At 41.9% G+C, this 15,029-nt stretch overlaps 1 protein-coding gene across 5 annotated transcripts in view; it reads right to left on the reverse strand.

Moving 5' to 3' along the window:
- LOC111255399 (O-acyltransferase like protein-like) overlaps positions 1-15,029 on the reverse strand; it is a 132,263-nt gene that overhangs the window by 73,638 nt on the left and 43,596 nt on the right. The window contains exon 1 of one of the 5 annotated variants that reach the window (XM_022817358.2): positions 13,074-13,894. The exons of 3 other annotated variants lie outside the window; for them this stretch is intronic. The gene's annotated coding sequence lies outside the window, so the exon portion shown is untranslated. Of the gene's footprint in view, positions 1-7,594; positions 7,708-13,073; positions 13,895-15,029 lie in introns of those variants that run through there. One more of the 5 variants, XM_086977023.1, reaches the window with a different exon arrangement.

The following is a 15,029-nucleotide window of genomic DNA, read 5'->3' on the forward strand; positions in this document are numbered from 1 at the left end:
ACACAACCAGATTCACCCATTCCCCCTGGCGAGTGATAAACGAAGCGGTTAAGCAAATTAACTCACTATAGCCATTAGCTTAAGCACGTTCCCGTTGTCAACTAAGTGGCAAACCCGCTGTTACAAAGGTGGCACTTGGATTTAATGTATTCCACCTGCCTTTGGTGGCCAGTAGTCGCTGCAAGACGCTAGGAGTAATTTAGGTATATACCTCGTATATTAGTCGCATTGCCAGCATTCATTTTTGAAGGATATAACCCCAAGTAATATAGTCTATAAGGTACAACAATTATATATTCAAATACACGTATATCTAGATAATAGATGCAATAAACGTGCTTCTGTTATTTTAATTAACTTCTAATTATCGCCTATTAGTAACGATAACCAGAAATGCGGACGCACGATTATCCAATGTTACGATCAATTCATCTGGTTGACATTGCACTTACAAACTTATTTGTTATTATTTAATTTTCAACACCAAGTGTGTGCAAAAAGCATGATCGGGTCAGCTGGACTACAAATATACCCGCTCTGATATAGTTGGCGTTGCGATTAAACATAATGCAAACCTACGCCACGTGTAGCTTATAGCCGAGCTAAACAATAACGTCGGCCAAGTCTAATTTATATCTGCACAAATCGCTTACAGCAAAAAGAAAACGCTAGCAATATGATATGCCCCTATGTATGTGAGCAGTTACGCACATTCGGGAAGGCCGTCAAGGAATCCAATCGCATAGGTATCAGATGCGGCACGATACTCACAAATGGGTCACGTGAACAGAGAGGTAGCGACAAGAGACAGTTGGCGAAGTACCCGCCTATCGCCCGCCGCGAACAACGCTGTTCTTCTGACCCGTAATTTTTTGTACACTGAAATTTGCAGAAACAACAATATGCAGCAACCACGATGTGCCTGACAGAAACCTTTTTTCCACGCGCCAATTTTACACGCGCCAAACTTGCTGACTTGCGTTTAAGGTTATATGGTGTGTTACCCACGTATTCATACATTACTTTTTATAAATTTTTTTTTAATCTTAAATCTTACATTTGTGTGAATGCGGAAACGAAAGTCTCCCATTAGAAGGTTTGATACTGGGCGGGCATCTTGCTTGGACGCCGGCTGTTGCTATTCGACGTGTCACAGAGGCGCATACACATGTGTGTTAATTTATATTTGTATCTGAGTGGTAAGATAAAATAGCTGTTCAGTATCATGCTTGAAGCAATCAAACGTTATGCAGCTACAGCAGGCCAGTATTAATGGATCGGGCTTACGTTCCTTTTCTTTAAGTTGTCCAGGCGAGCAAACTGCTCGGGCTGGTTCAACACTGCGTTGCAATAAGCAGCTCGCTAGGACATGAAGCACACGAGTATTGCTAATGCTGCCGTTGTGCGACACCAGACTGCCCTCATTTGGCAATAGTAGAACCAGGAGCGCTTACAGTCGATCGAAAGCCCCTCTAAACTGCGAGTGGCCGGTTCGTAAAGAAGCAAAGAATGAGGAAGAAGAAAGAGATGAAAAAAGGAAAGAACAGAGGGGGATTAGGGGCCGTTTCGCGCGACTCAATATGGCTCGATCGAAAATGAAGCCTGCATTTCACTCTTAGCATATTTGATACCAGTACTCTACATTACTGTGCACAGGCAGCACTTTGTGTATCATGAAGAGGCATTTCTTACGCGCTTCTTTGTTTCATCGGTTCAACTTCTTAAAACTGACATAGTTTCAATGTATGAAACTCACCGGATGAGGCTGAAAAATCTAGGCTACGTTAAACAATACGTCCTTAAAATATAGATATGAATACATAATGTAGACATAAATCTGCACTAATATAAAAAACTGGCGTACAGTATAACCAGCTTTACGAACTAGTGTTGTTTAGATACTCTTTTTGGGAAGGAAGTGCAGAAATTTCGTTTCCCATAGTCCGTCCAGAAAAATAAAAAGCCGACCTAGTTTAGGCCACCTGTTGAAAGAAGACAAGCGACAAACAACTTAGTAACTGGCCGAAAATATGGGTTACAGTCACACGACGGTCCTTAGTTTTGACCAGCATAAGTACCTGATGAGCTCCTTAATCTAGCAACGAATTACAACTTAACGCTGCATCTCACCGCATCTTTGGCTCGCGGTCAACCCTTTCGGTCACAATGACCTATCTTTGCGCATAATTATTGCAGCGATGAGAAGTGGGGTCTATATGGCAACACGAACCATAGATGGGGATGGGTGGCTCAAGGAAAAAGGCCAAGGCCAAGGGTTTAACTAGATTATCCAAAAAGGCCATACATCACGTTTGGTAGGTCTGCGAAGGCCTGATTTACTGAGAATCGCTTCCTATGAACCAGGCAATTGATCGGCACATATCAGATACTCAAGCAAAAACATCCCACGAATAGGCTATCAGTACATATTGTGTCCTATATTACGATACGATTAAAACGTCGAACTTTTTAAACCAAACTGTTGTAACAACTGCAGTTGAAACTAACGTCTGCGCTTGCATATCCACTAGCAGAATTCTCTATAACGCGTCAAAGCGTCTAACTTCGTCTATAGCGTAACAATATATAAGTTCTTAATGTCAGAATTTTCCTTGAGAAGTAAAGCTGTAATATAATAATAATAATGTTCAGTGGCAACTCTGACAACTTTAACGATAGGTCAGACCAACAACAACAACGATAAGCGTATTTGGTACAACTGGGTAATACCACGCCAACAGATGTCTAATAGATGCCCAAGGCATATCACATCTATACCCGTCCTAACTAGCCGCAAGGCGCTATTAATTGCACAGAACTTTTTAATTAGAAAGAAATTGTCTGTGTGCACGCGTACATACATTTACTCTTTAGATTTACGAAAGGAGTCGAAGACTAACAATGAGACCAATCGACCGAAGTAACCCAATGATGAACATGATAGTCCTCATAAGGTTGATCGTCAGCTAGGATACTTTTGTCTACAAAATAAAACAATAGAAATTACTAGTTAGTTCAACCAAAAAAACAAGCCGTCGGGTTATCAAGATCAATTTTTCCTCTGAAAATTGTTACCATCGGACTATACCATTACCTAATGCCAATTACCATTCTGGTCTGGTGTATTCATCATCAATGTATCCATAGAGTCCTAGCTATTGCATTGTTGGCCTGATATTGTTGTCAACACAACGAAAAGGAAGTTTTCAAATCTTGTTGGCGCCACAATCTCACATAGGATCACACGATTCCGCTAGACAATGAGTCATATATAAATATCTAACCTAGGCGTACAGTGACGAGGAAAATAGACTAGCGATTTTGTTGCCAGGACCAGCTGCTGTCAAGCTCCGAATTTGGCGGAACTCGCACTATTATGACACCTATCGATCTACGTAATGCTTATAATTAGATAACCACTGGCGTTGATGTTTCATCTAAAATAAGCTAAGCGTTAAAAAAAAAATTATGTAAAAATAACTTTTGCTTTCAGTATGCGCTCTGTAATCTGCGGTCAGTTTTTTGCAAATGACCTCAAATTATGAATTTTTATTTACCTTACATGACCAGGTTCTGCTCACTGGGGCAAATAATGAGATTATTGAATACTTACGTCTGACCTGGAAGGAACGCTTCCGAAAGTCTTGTTTATGATTTGAACGAGCTCATTATGAGGAATTAATGCACCCCTCTACTATTGACGCTGTGTCGGGGTAGGTTATTGCTAACGAAATGGTGATCCTCAATGCAACCCTATCCCCCAACTCAACACCATTTTATCTTTAGATCTCGACTTTCGATCTTCCTATCCCAAAGACACGATCCTCGATTTAACACTTGTTGCCGATTTTCCTCAATGACGAATCCATCACAATGAGGTCGTCCGGTTTCCGACCGACTGGGTTCATTTATACAACACTACGATTTTTTTCGACCCGTTGTTAAAGAAGCCGCTTGGTTTTCCCAAACGTTTCCAAAACTCGGCAATACAACTCCCATAGTTTGAAAAGACATCGATGCATCAACAAAGTAATGCGCAGGATGTGATGTTTTTACGGATTCGATTGTGCTCGCACCGATAAGTGAAGTTTACGAGCAAGCTCGTCTTGAAATGTTTGCAGCAATGATATGTCTCTAATCATCTAAAGGGTAGCATTTTCACTGAGATGAATAACTGTATACTCTCACTAATAATAACGTATTTCTCATAACTATACAGTACGTCTTTTAAATGTCTTTCTAAATCGAACAAAATGATCTTTATATTTGAAATTTGGGTAAAAAAAGTCTAGTGTCGCTAGATCCTTCATTTCTAATCGGCCGCCCGCGTCGCGATTTGGGAAATATATGAAAGCAAAAGCTTACTCTCATATCACGGCGACAAATGGTAATGGGCATTATGTAGACTGGCATAGTAAAAAGCAGGTCCGCTCAGACCGGCTACTATATCAGCGGGATTATTTGACGTCTTATATGAACTATTAGCGTTTATGGCGTGTACCCATACTGTGTTGAACCGGAAATGTGGAAGCATTTAACGCAGGGACCGTCTAACCCTTGTCCTCGCTAGCAAACGTTTGAGTACATCCCAAATAATGTGCGTAAGTCAATGGTGTGCTAATTCGTCCCAGTAAATTCTCATACGAGGGCATGCTGCTTGGTAGCTACGACAACGATACATTATTTATACATAGTGATCAAATGCAGCTTACCATTGCTACCCGGATAAATTGTTTACGCTTGTGACATTGTGTGCGAATAAAGCATACGATAAAAACAATAAAATAAACAAGTGAAAAACGCCAACAATTACCTCTTACCTATGTTTATCTACAGGTTAGTACTACTAGCTATTATTGGGCAGAGCTTTGCCCAGCGCCATTTGAGTCGGGGGTGATTTCGTACTCAGCTTAACGTAAGTTGCCTCGGTCACCTAATTCGTTTGCAGCTGATCATAGTTGCTCAAGCACGAACGGTTGTGATTGACAACACAGCATAAACTACAGTAAGCTGCTTGCAAGTAGCCTGAGGTATCGCAATGTTGCTTTTGTCACCCCATTCAGCTACCGCGTTACATTTATGCTTCTGTTATCCTATTATATTCCATAAATATATTATGTACCTTAAGCATCCACTCCGTTACAATTCATATTGTCCTTTCATTGGTGCTTCTATACCCTGCTCAAATCAGTCCGTCTACTAGCCTCCGCGATAACGTCAGCAAAAAGCTGCAGAAATGCAACTCCGGCGTTTTTCATAAGATTGAATCTTGTTGGTTTCTGAAAACCGAAAGGAAAAACCCGCCGCACAGTCCCATCAAAACTCAGACTGGATTGATTACTTCGATGCGGTTAGGTACGACCTGGACTGTTGAAGCACGCACTGCTGAATTACCCAACTTCTTTTCAATAAAAATTCCCACTTTAAATCTAAGAACCTAACAAATCGCCAAATGTGACACATCCTTGTCAAAAGCGAAAAAACCAACAGAAAACTTCAATTAACCCTGAAAACATTTTCTATAATTACTAAGCAAAAAAGGGTCGACTTCTTCAAAATAGTTTTACGCTCTACGAGGAAACGAAACTGTCGCCTGAGAGTAAATATTGATGCAATGCACTCAGTCGTATGCGTAGCTCTCTCCAGATTGAAACTCCACTCACCAAAAGGGACTATTATATGGGTGTGCTTTAACTCAGACAAATACATATAAGTACAGGTGCTTAGTTTTAGTAGTAAAAAAGCAATGTGCTCTCTTTTGCGTTATTATTTCGAGGTAGTCCATAATGAGTGACCTCCTCCGTTTGATCAATTTACTCCGCCTCGTTTGAGCCCTCGTTTGCTCTGTCCTTCGTTTTTCTTTGTTTTTGCTATATATAGATAGATAATTTCCTATATCAACACAATTTTCTGCAATATACATATGAATATAGAAAATGTTTAAGGAAGTTTATTCGGGCTAAGTGGGCAAAGCATTTTTCTAATGGGCCTTTAATACTGAAATTTATAGAGAAAATGACTTGATGAATATTGTTATTCCGGAAAAGGTGTGGTGTGCTTGAAACGCTGCCTCGATCAAGAAAACGAGGATAGACTGGCATAACAGCAAATCCGCTCTTTGCCTTAATGTCTAATTAAATCAGTTGATTAAAACTAAGCGGTAATCACGCTTATTTTTTGCGGTTTTAAAACATTTTCCCTATGAACCAAGGTATTTGCGTAAGGGCTTTTTCATATCAAACGACACAAGGCCAGCGAAATCCTGAACCGAATTTGAGTTGTGGACGGTAATAACGTGGCATTTTTGATACAATCGAGTATCGAAATGCAATCGGTTATTTATCACACATATCTATATACATGTTTTTTTTTTAGCAACTCAGTTACAATGGACGGTGCCTGAAGTGGTCCAAGATTCAGGGAATTTATTGTTGATAGTGCCTGTTGTAAAGGATGTGGCTTAAGCGGGGATTTCGCGGGGATCGTTGTAGAGTACCTTCTTCTTATCATGATTAAGTGAAAGAAACCCTTGAAGTCGTATATGAGCTGTGATACGCCAAATCGTCAACGCGAAAATTTCTACTCAAATTCGCCAACGTAATTAAAATGTTATACCTGCTGATATAGCTTTAAATTAAGGTAATAGATATTTTTTTACTATATTGCATTTGTTGCTAGAAAATCGGGCTTGGGATCGTTTTTTTTCAAAGGATGATTGTGATGTGATACCTTCATTGAGCTCCGTTATCGACAACGACATCGATATAGGCTTACGCATCACACTATGTTCAGCTCGTCGTAGTCTCTACTATTATATATGATAAAAACCGTTGACAGATGCCGACAATATAGAAAAGGAGTATGTGTTTTGGCTTAGCACGTATTAAATGTGAGATATGTTATATCGTATTGTTGACGTTCGCCATTATATCTAGATTATTTTTTAATGTTATTTCATCAAGGAACGCGAAACAGTTCGGACTTAGGGCTGACCAAAAGACAGTTCCTTGTAGTTAGCAATAGACCAAGAAGATATAGTACTGTTTGAAGGCGGATCGATCCACCGAGAGAAGACAGAAGCGCATCGAAACAAAAAAAAAAACAGGATTTCCGATTTAAATAAAGGGAATCTACACACAGAGTAAAGGTAACTAAATGCGAGCTTCTGCCGCATAAGCGCGTATTTCTATCGAATAGAAAAAAAGGAATATATCGACCTCGGCTTACTTTCCCTTTAGGCTCTTCAGAGTGAAACCCTTGAAGGCAAGCACAACTGTCTGCCTAATCATGGATTAAATATTATAGTGAGATATTGGATTCTCAGTCATAAAAGGTAGCAGAAAATATTGCATCAACATACATCCAACGACTTGTACTTATTCATTCCTAATGTCAAGATTTATTGACTATGGTTTGACGGAATATCACGCAGCTTGCCGTCAATTATAGACCAATCGCTCTAACAATGTTCATTTTCGTCCAGATTTTTATTTTCTGCGTCGTATGTCCTTGCGATAATCAATCAATAAGCAGATTTTGCATCTGCATCGCCCAGCGCAGCCGGGCAATGAATTTCTGTTTAAACATCACTTACATTAACTGACGCAGTCAAGCCGCAGCAAAGAACAACAGCGGTAACAGAATTCAACCAACCAGCCTGTCAGACAGTGAAGGAGTAGAGGCAAATGAGCGGACCTGTCGGCCATCTAGCTAACTGCAATTCGACTGCAATCGTCGTAGAGGGGATCAGTTTAATACATCTTTCTGCGGCTGTTGTCTCTTGTCGCCCACGGCTCCGCTGCTGCTGCAGGCGCTGTGGCTAATACTGAACGCCTCAGCTAGCGTCTGCTTCTATCTTCGTCCGATATGAAATCAAGGCCAAAAATCAAATAATTTGGCACTAAAAACTCAGCCGCCGACGGAATGACCAGCGGCGACGGCGGCCAAAAGAGACGAAGAGAAGGGTGACGAAAGAGTACGGTCGGCACATAAAAAACCTTCGGAGAATCTGGAATGTTGTAATTTACCAGATGGTGAGACAACGATTGCTGGGTGAGCAAATTTAGAAAAGTATACTCCACTGGTTGTGTTTGCACAGCGCAACAAGAGAGCCAGGCAGGGGCAATTTTGTCACCACAAGCAGCAAGGGAAACTGGGGTCTCTCTCTTAAACTTGACAGCACGATAGTGCAGGAGTTGTTCACTTCTTTGGTCCGGCTATCGGTACCCTTTTCGATGTTTCATTTTTCTGATGCGGCCGCAATAGGTATATGGTTAAAGTTTTCCCTAATTGGTTTATATGTAAAACGAGTCGACGCCTTTTTTCGTACATTCGGTTTCCATCAGAAGCTCAATGGAAGCTAGTTGAAGGAATATCTATCTTTGCTTTTCGGAACGAGATACATAATCTTTCATGGTACGACAGCTTTTTTGTGCCAGACAATTTGGGTTATGCGCGCGCAACAAAGAAAAACGTAGCCACAATTACTCGATTGGAAATACAGAAAAAGCAAATTTCTAGCGAAAACTACAGTAAAATGTTGTTATGAGTCACCAAAGTATTGTATAACACACAAACATGTCCTCAGCTATTGGAGCCTTGAAGTGGAATAAAAAAGGTGAGCGAAGCGCGGAATGTTTCAACGTCGATTCCTCAGGTCGGCGATATATCCGATCGGTAAGGGAATGCTATTAAAACAATATGTTAAGTTAAATAAGCACTAATGAAATACATACGTTGAAAGGGAAATTCGAACGACACAACGACCCATAAGGCATATAAAGAAATTCATCATTGTTAACCTTATCAGTGATGTTCATTTGTAACTAATTCATTTGTAAACGCAAATTACTGCAAGGTAGATGATGGATTGTGTGTCCAGCCACTACATATCAACCCATTCTAGGCACACGTTCTACTCATTGGTTTAACACTGAAAAATTGGTTTTGGTAGTTCCTGTTCTTGAAATCAAATAAACTGCCACCATACGCCAAACATGCGTACGTTTATTAGTAACACAAATATAATACTATTTAAATGCAGCAAAGTGTCTCATTTAGGCATTACCTGTAGTATTTTAAGTGCACGTGAACACGTTCCTTAGCTAAGACAGTCAAACGGAGTATTCACGTAAGGACAAAAGTAACTCGTGTAATAGGCAAAATGCAAATAGAATTCCTGCCTGCTTCGAACACAACGAATGGTTTAAGGCCTTTTTTGCTTTTCATACTCCAATCGTGACCGATGGGCGACAACTAATTAGGTATACAAATTCATCTTTAGATGAATCGTCGATTCTGGTAATAGGCTTAAGACTATTTTGTTCTTTTTTTACCTGTTATTCACTGTCTTCACTAACGTAGGCGGCTTCATTTGTTTCCTTCTACTATTGACCAGAAGGCAGCAAAGGGCTATCATATTTCTGCTGCCGGTCCTACGAGCACACCACTCCACATTCAGGCGGCAATGTCTTTCTGTATAATAATTCGGACAGCCTCCCAACCTACCGGCAAAACGTTATTGTTTTCGTTCGCTGTTTGCAACATGGTACACAGATTTCACCGACTATCAAGCCATTGAAGCAGTGAAAGCACAGCAAACAAGAATTAGCTCGATGTATGATATACCAAAAGCTCCCTCGGCTTTTCCTAGTTGCTGAACCACAACACTAGATAATGCGGGGATCCGTCCGGGTGTCTTTGGGAATACGTCGATTTCTGATGAAACCTTAGTTGGACGCAATCCATGGTAGCGTTCTTTACATCGACTAACTTCATCGACCTAGGCCTTCACAACTATAATATATAATTTGTCTGTATTTTTTCTAGGGTTGGCTAACTGTCGCCACACGGCCATCGCACCTCAACCTCGACGCTTATGACTTAAAGAAATTTTTACTTAGTTTACGCCCGGACCGTGAGAAGAGTTAGAAGCTGCAACGGTGACTTTGAATAGATGGAACGTACACAAAAAAGAGGGACTCTATAGGATTTCTGGAACGTACTTTGAGGATGGTGGTGACTTTTGGAGCCTTCGATGAGGCCAGGCCTTAGTGGGACCTTAGGCGGGCTTACCGTCACCCTAAACTTAAACTTTGATGAATTTGTATCGGGTAAAGAAAGGCCGTTGAGAAAGGAAGAAAGAAGACACCGGGCGAAGAATTTTCGCAGATGACATGCCGCTACTGCTGCCGTCAACGCGTCTCTCTTCACCCCACAGCATTTAACCTTAACAGCGGTGCAACAAAGGATCTGCAGCAATATCAGCAGCACCCCAGTAAGGAGGCTGAACTAAGTCGCAGCAAAATTTGACAAGATTTACGGTGATAGCTGTGAAGATCGCTTCGAAGACAACATACAGCAGAAAGCAGAGATGTAGAAGCAGTGGTAATGTGAATGAGTTGTTCATCCCCAACCAGTCTCAAGCCCTCCGATAATAAAGCCAAGGACCATAGAAGTCGACAGGACAACCCGATTCGAGTACCGCATAACACTAGTACGGGGTGCTCAGAAGCTTAAAAGCCTTATAATATATGAGGCCCCCATTCATCCTAATTGTTGAAATTAACGATCCATTAAAAAAAAATTGTCTTTTGTAGTGTATAATAAATGCATACTAACCAACTTTTGCTCTATCATTGAAGTTACTACGAAATAGCGTGGCGGCAATCTTGAGCATCCTCTTCGATAACTCCTTAGTCTGACCCCTACAACTCTTTGTAGTCCTAAATTGAGATGATCCCATTAAATAGCCGTAAAGAGTCTTTTGCTTTCGATACTCGATAGGTCAGCAAGAACAAGACACCGTCTACTCCAGCACCAACAACGCCGAGTCAGCTGTTAGTAGAATAAAAAGAAGGGAGTCAGAGGGTCTTGGGAGGCCTTAAATGAGCGAAAAAAAACAGGTTATCTGTATCCACGAACAAAGCAGAAGGCATTGCAAAAAGAAGATCAACGAGTCGAAGTGGAGCTGTTGGCAGCAATGGGGAATTGGGGCTTTGGAGCTCTGTCGAATCCAGGAAATGGCTATCCCTCGTACTACGGCTACTGGTGTTACGCGGATTTTCCTTACGCGTTAACAAAAGAAAATGAAATGAGATCGCTGAGAACAAAGGAAGGAAGGGAACAACACTGAATGATACAATATGATATCAAGCAGCATAATGCTAGTAATAATAGTAGTACGCTGCTACTCGTCGTCCTCCTGGATATTCGTTATCAAAGGATCCGCCATCCTGAGCTGCCCTCCGCCTAACCGATAATAACGTATGAAGAGAGCGCTATGCATAAGAGAAATATAGGAATTTTTAGTGTTGTTATAAGACTTAGCGCGGCTATTAAGGGTACAAAAGAGCGACGCCTGGAAGGCCTGTTGCTCTTTCATCATACCATCGGCCGCAATAGGTAGCAGTCTTGCTGCACCGCGCAATCAAAGTGACCGACCTAGCGGCGACCGGACTCGGCCTCAACAATATCGCCGCTACTACAACGCCGCGAACGCTGCTATCCATTCACCAGAAGGCAAATAGTAGCAGTCCCGTTGCCGCCACCGCCTCTGAGCCAGCATTTAGGACATATACAACAAGAAGGACTACAATGGTCTCATGGCAAATATCCGTCCACGCTGTAACCTCAGTTTCGTTCGTCCTATTCCTAGACATTTCCATTGCCAGTACTGTAGAGGGTGGCTGGTCTAGTTAAGGGCCCGTGCAGGGTAGACAACGGATTTAAGACCTTCCTTGTGGCAAAACTCGTCCGCATATAGAAGAGGAGGGAACCACTGGAAAAAAAAAAAGCTGTTTTATTAATACTTCTTCTCTTCTTATACTGCTACTGGAACCGCTTGACGACGCCGTGAAAATGGCGCCATCCGTCCTTACTGAAGCAACGTTCATGATCTATTTGCTCTATGGGGGTAGCCTTATGCCCTGTACAACAAGTGTTCTGCAGACTGGTAAAAACAGTGACGCACTTAACCCAGTCTAGTATCCTCCCTTAGTGAGTGGACAAGGGAAACTTGCAAAAACACCTGAGTATAAAGTAGAAGAAGCCTATGCTCGTTTTGGGCAAGGCGCATGTCGAACAATTCAAGACATCACATGCATCTGTTAACCTGAAAGTTATGAAAAAAATGATTCAGTTGCCTTTGATAACACCACTGTTCTTTTTAATTAACATCCTAGGATGTACGACCACAGTGAGCATGAAGAAAGAGCGAGAAAGAAATGCTATGGGCAAAGAGTTATGGATTACCGTTGCGAGAAAACATCAAGGAGTTTAAAAGCCTAGTGATCACCTTTGATCACAAGCGTCTTATATAGAACATGGAACGAAATGCGAAACTGCATAGTGTTAAATTGGATTTGTTATTGAAATTATACTGCCGATGCAGCGACATTTTTTCAAGAAGGAACGTAAAAAAAATTTACACATAGCTAATAGCAATACTCCTTCGCTTAATGTCATACTCATTCTTCATATTCAGCCCACTATCTGCGAGTATTAAGGTAACAGCAGACACATTGTACGAACCCAAATTCATTTGACGAGATTTAAAAATGGCAAAAGCTACTATCAATAACCAGAACCTGTTTTGTGCGGGAATGTCATATAGTTAGATTGTAAATATTCGACAATCTGTTTTTAGCTTTATCTTTATGCTCACGGTGAAGGACAGACCTTCACTCAAATCCCGCGAAGCCGACAACTTGTTTCTCCAAATGCTTCTTTCTTCGAAAACGCAATGCGTAAACTCATACAGAACTACAAATAAAATTGAGGCCGCCCCAACGCTTCTTACATCAATTTATAATGAACATTTTCCATGTTCCATGTCCAAATGTTCTTTTCTAAACCTAAAGCTCTGAAATGACTAATAGCGCCTCTTAAAAACGCGCTATTAGTCATTTCAGTTGGCTAATTAATTCAATTAAAATAAATCTTTTCTAACTGAATGAAATGCTTGAGAGAAATTGAGAGCTACAGTGAAGATTTCTGCTTTGATATATTTGAGCCTTCAGAAAACTAATGACCGACTGTTTCGGTAGCATCTAACGAAGAATGTGTTAACTCACATTTGCTTGACTCTTCCTTGGCACTAACAGGAAAGTTCTTTAAAGAAGTCATCATAGACTGCTTAAAGTTCTTCTTGATCCCGACATCTTCGAGTCTGGTTGTTCCTTCCAATGTGAAGACTTAAATTACTCACGCATACTCCATTAAGATAGTCGCTAACAAGTACTCCTTTCCCTCATCGCGCTTCGCTCGTCAGCAGTATCTATCTAGTTCACTTTTTTCAACACTCAAATCCGGCCGTGAGGCTACACTTCCTCTTCACTGAGCGTTGCGAATCAACATCACCTTTTCAGCATTATTGCAATCGTCGTGATCGACGTCCCTGTCATCAACATCATAACACAAACGCTTCTACATGCAGAATGCAGAAAACCCATCGTTCGATCTATCTAACATAATAATATTCTATTTTCGTGTGAGCCGACGTTTTCAGATCGGTGTTTGCTGCATACGCAGTTGCACATGTCGTTGTCGGTGCCATTATCGCACGGAATAGAAGACCAACAGTATCCGAGGCAATTATCGACATGGTCAAATTCGCTGTCGCTGTTATCCAGGGGGCGCTCGCTTGATTTCGGGCGGACAGTTGGCAGAGACCTAGCGATGATCTTACGCTGTTAGCTGTTGCTAGATCGCCAGCATCGCCGCGTGATCGTGCTGCGGCGTTGGTGGTACTCAGCCACTGATCGTCCCATAAACGTCAGTTCGCTTTACCGTGGCTGGTAGCGGTGGTACTGATGGCGTGTATAAAGCCGTACAGCATGCCCACTGATCACTACGATGCACGACAAATGATGCTGTAGACGCGCAATCCGCTAATGGACCGCTCGTGCAGCGTCAAATGCTTGTACATGCTGTCTTAGTCGCTGTCCACCAATTTCATTGCCACCCTCTCCGCGCGAGCGACTCCCTTTCATGATCTTCGTCTATGTCGATATTGCTGACACCACGACCGCGGCAGCCGAGCAACTCACCTTAGGAACGGCAACATCAACGAAGGGTAGTGCCGCTGCTACGGCTATCCCATCGACGCTGTCAGCATTCGTGAGCGCGTGCGCCCCTTGTCGTTACCACAGACAAAAAAAGTGAAAACCAATGAATTACAGACAAAGGGACAGCTGATCCAACATCGTGATCCTAAGAGCAATGGCTATAGCAGTAGTAATAGCAGTATTAAGTCAAACGGGTCTCTGGTTCGTGTTTACTGTTTGAGTGCCCCAACAAACAGGACATAGTTGCCGGCCGACAGACTGACCGTGCGTTGTCTCCGTAGGTCTACTGGCTAAGCAAAGCGGTCTACATGATGGGAGGCTGATCGAGCTGGTCGCCTCGATCGTCCAAATCCAGATTCGTGCGGTAGAGGCAGTGTCGGTGACATCGATGAACAGTGTCACATGATGCTACACTACCAAACACAGACACAATAAGTATTTGGCACATTGCTAACCTGCGCTGACGATGTAAAAGAAGGATTCTTTAGGGACACGAACGTTTTTGCACGAGAATGCGGGAAGCAAGTTTGGCAAAGCGTAGATTATTAACGGCACCACGTATTTACTAATGTTTTATGCCGTAGCACCAGCAATTCTCGAAATCGTCCCACTTCCTGCTAGTTTGGTGTACAAGTAGGAGCATTTATTGAGATACTCCCATTTACTCGCCAAACTCGTCATATGTAAAATTGTAATGGCGTTTCATAGCGACCCTGACGACAGTTCCAACAAGGTTAATCTCACCTCAACGACGCGGTTAGTGAGTCGATATATGCTATTACATTGTAGGCCTACCTATAGGCCTTGATCGAATGAGAGCCATGATCTCAGACTATTTCTATAGGCCTCCATCAGAAGCGGGCCATTTTATAAAGGCTCCATCAAGTCGTATTAAGCCGAAAGGCTGACATCGATCAGAATGGATTCTCGCAGGGTCTGCGAGCAAAAAAAAAACATCTAGAA

Source organism: Varroa destructor, unplaced genomic scaffold (genome assembly GCF_002443255.2).
Source record: "Varroa destructor unplaced genomic scaffold, Vdes_3.0 BEIS01000001.1, whole genome shotgun sequence".
Taxonomy (NCBI): domain Eukaryota; kingdom Metazoa; phylum Arthropoda; class Arachnida; order Mesostigmata; family Varroidae; genus Varroa; species Varroa destructor.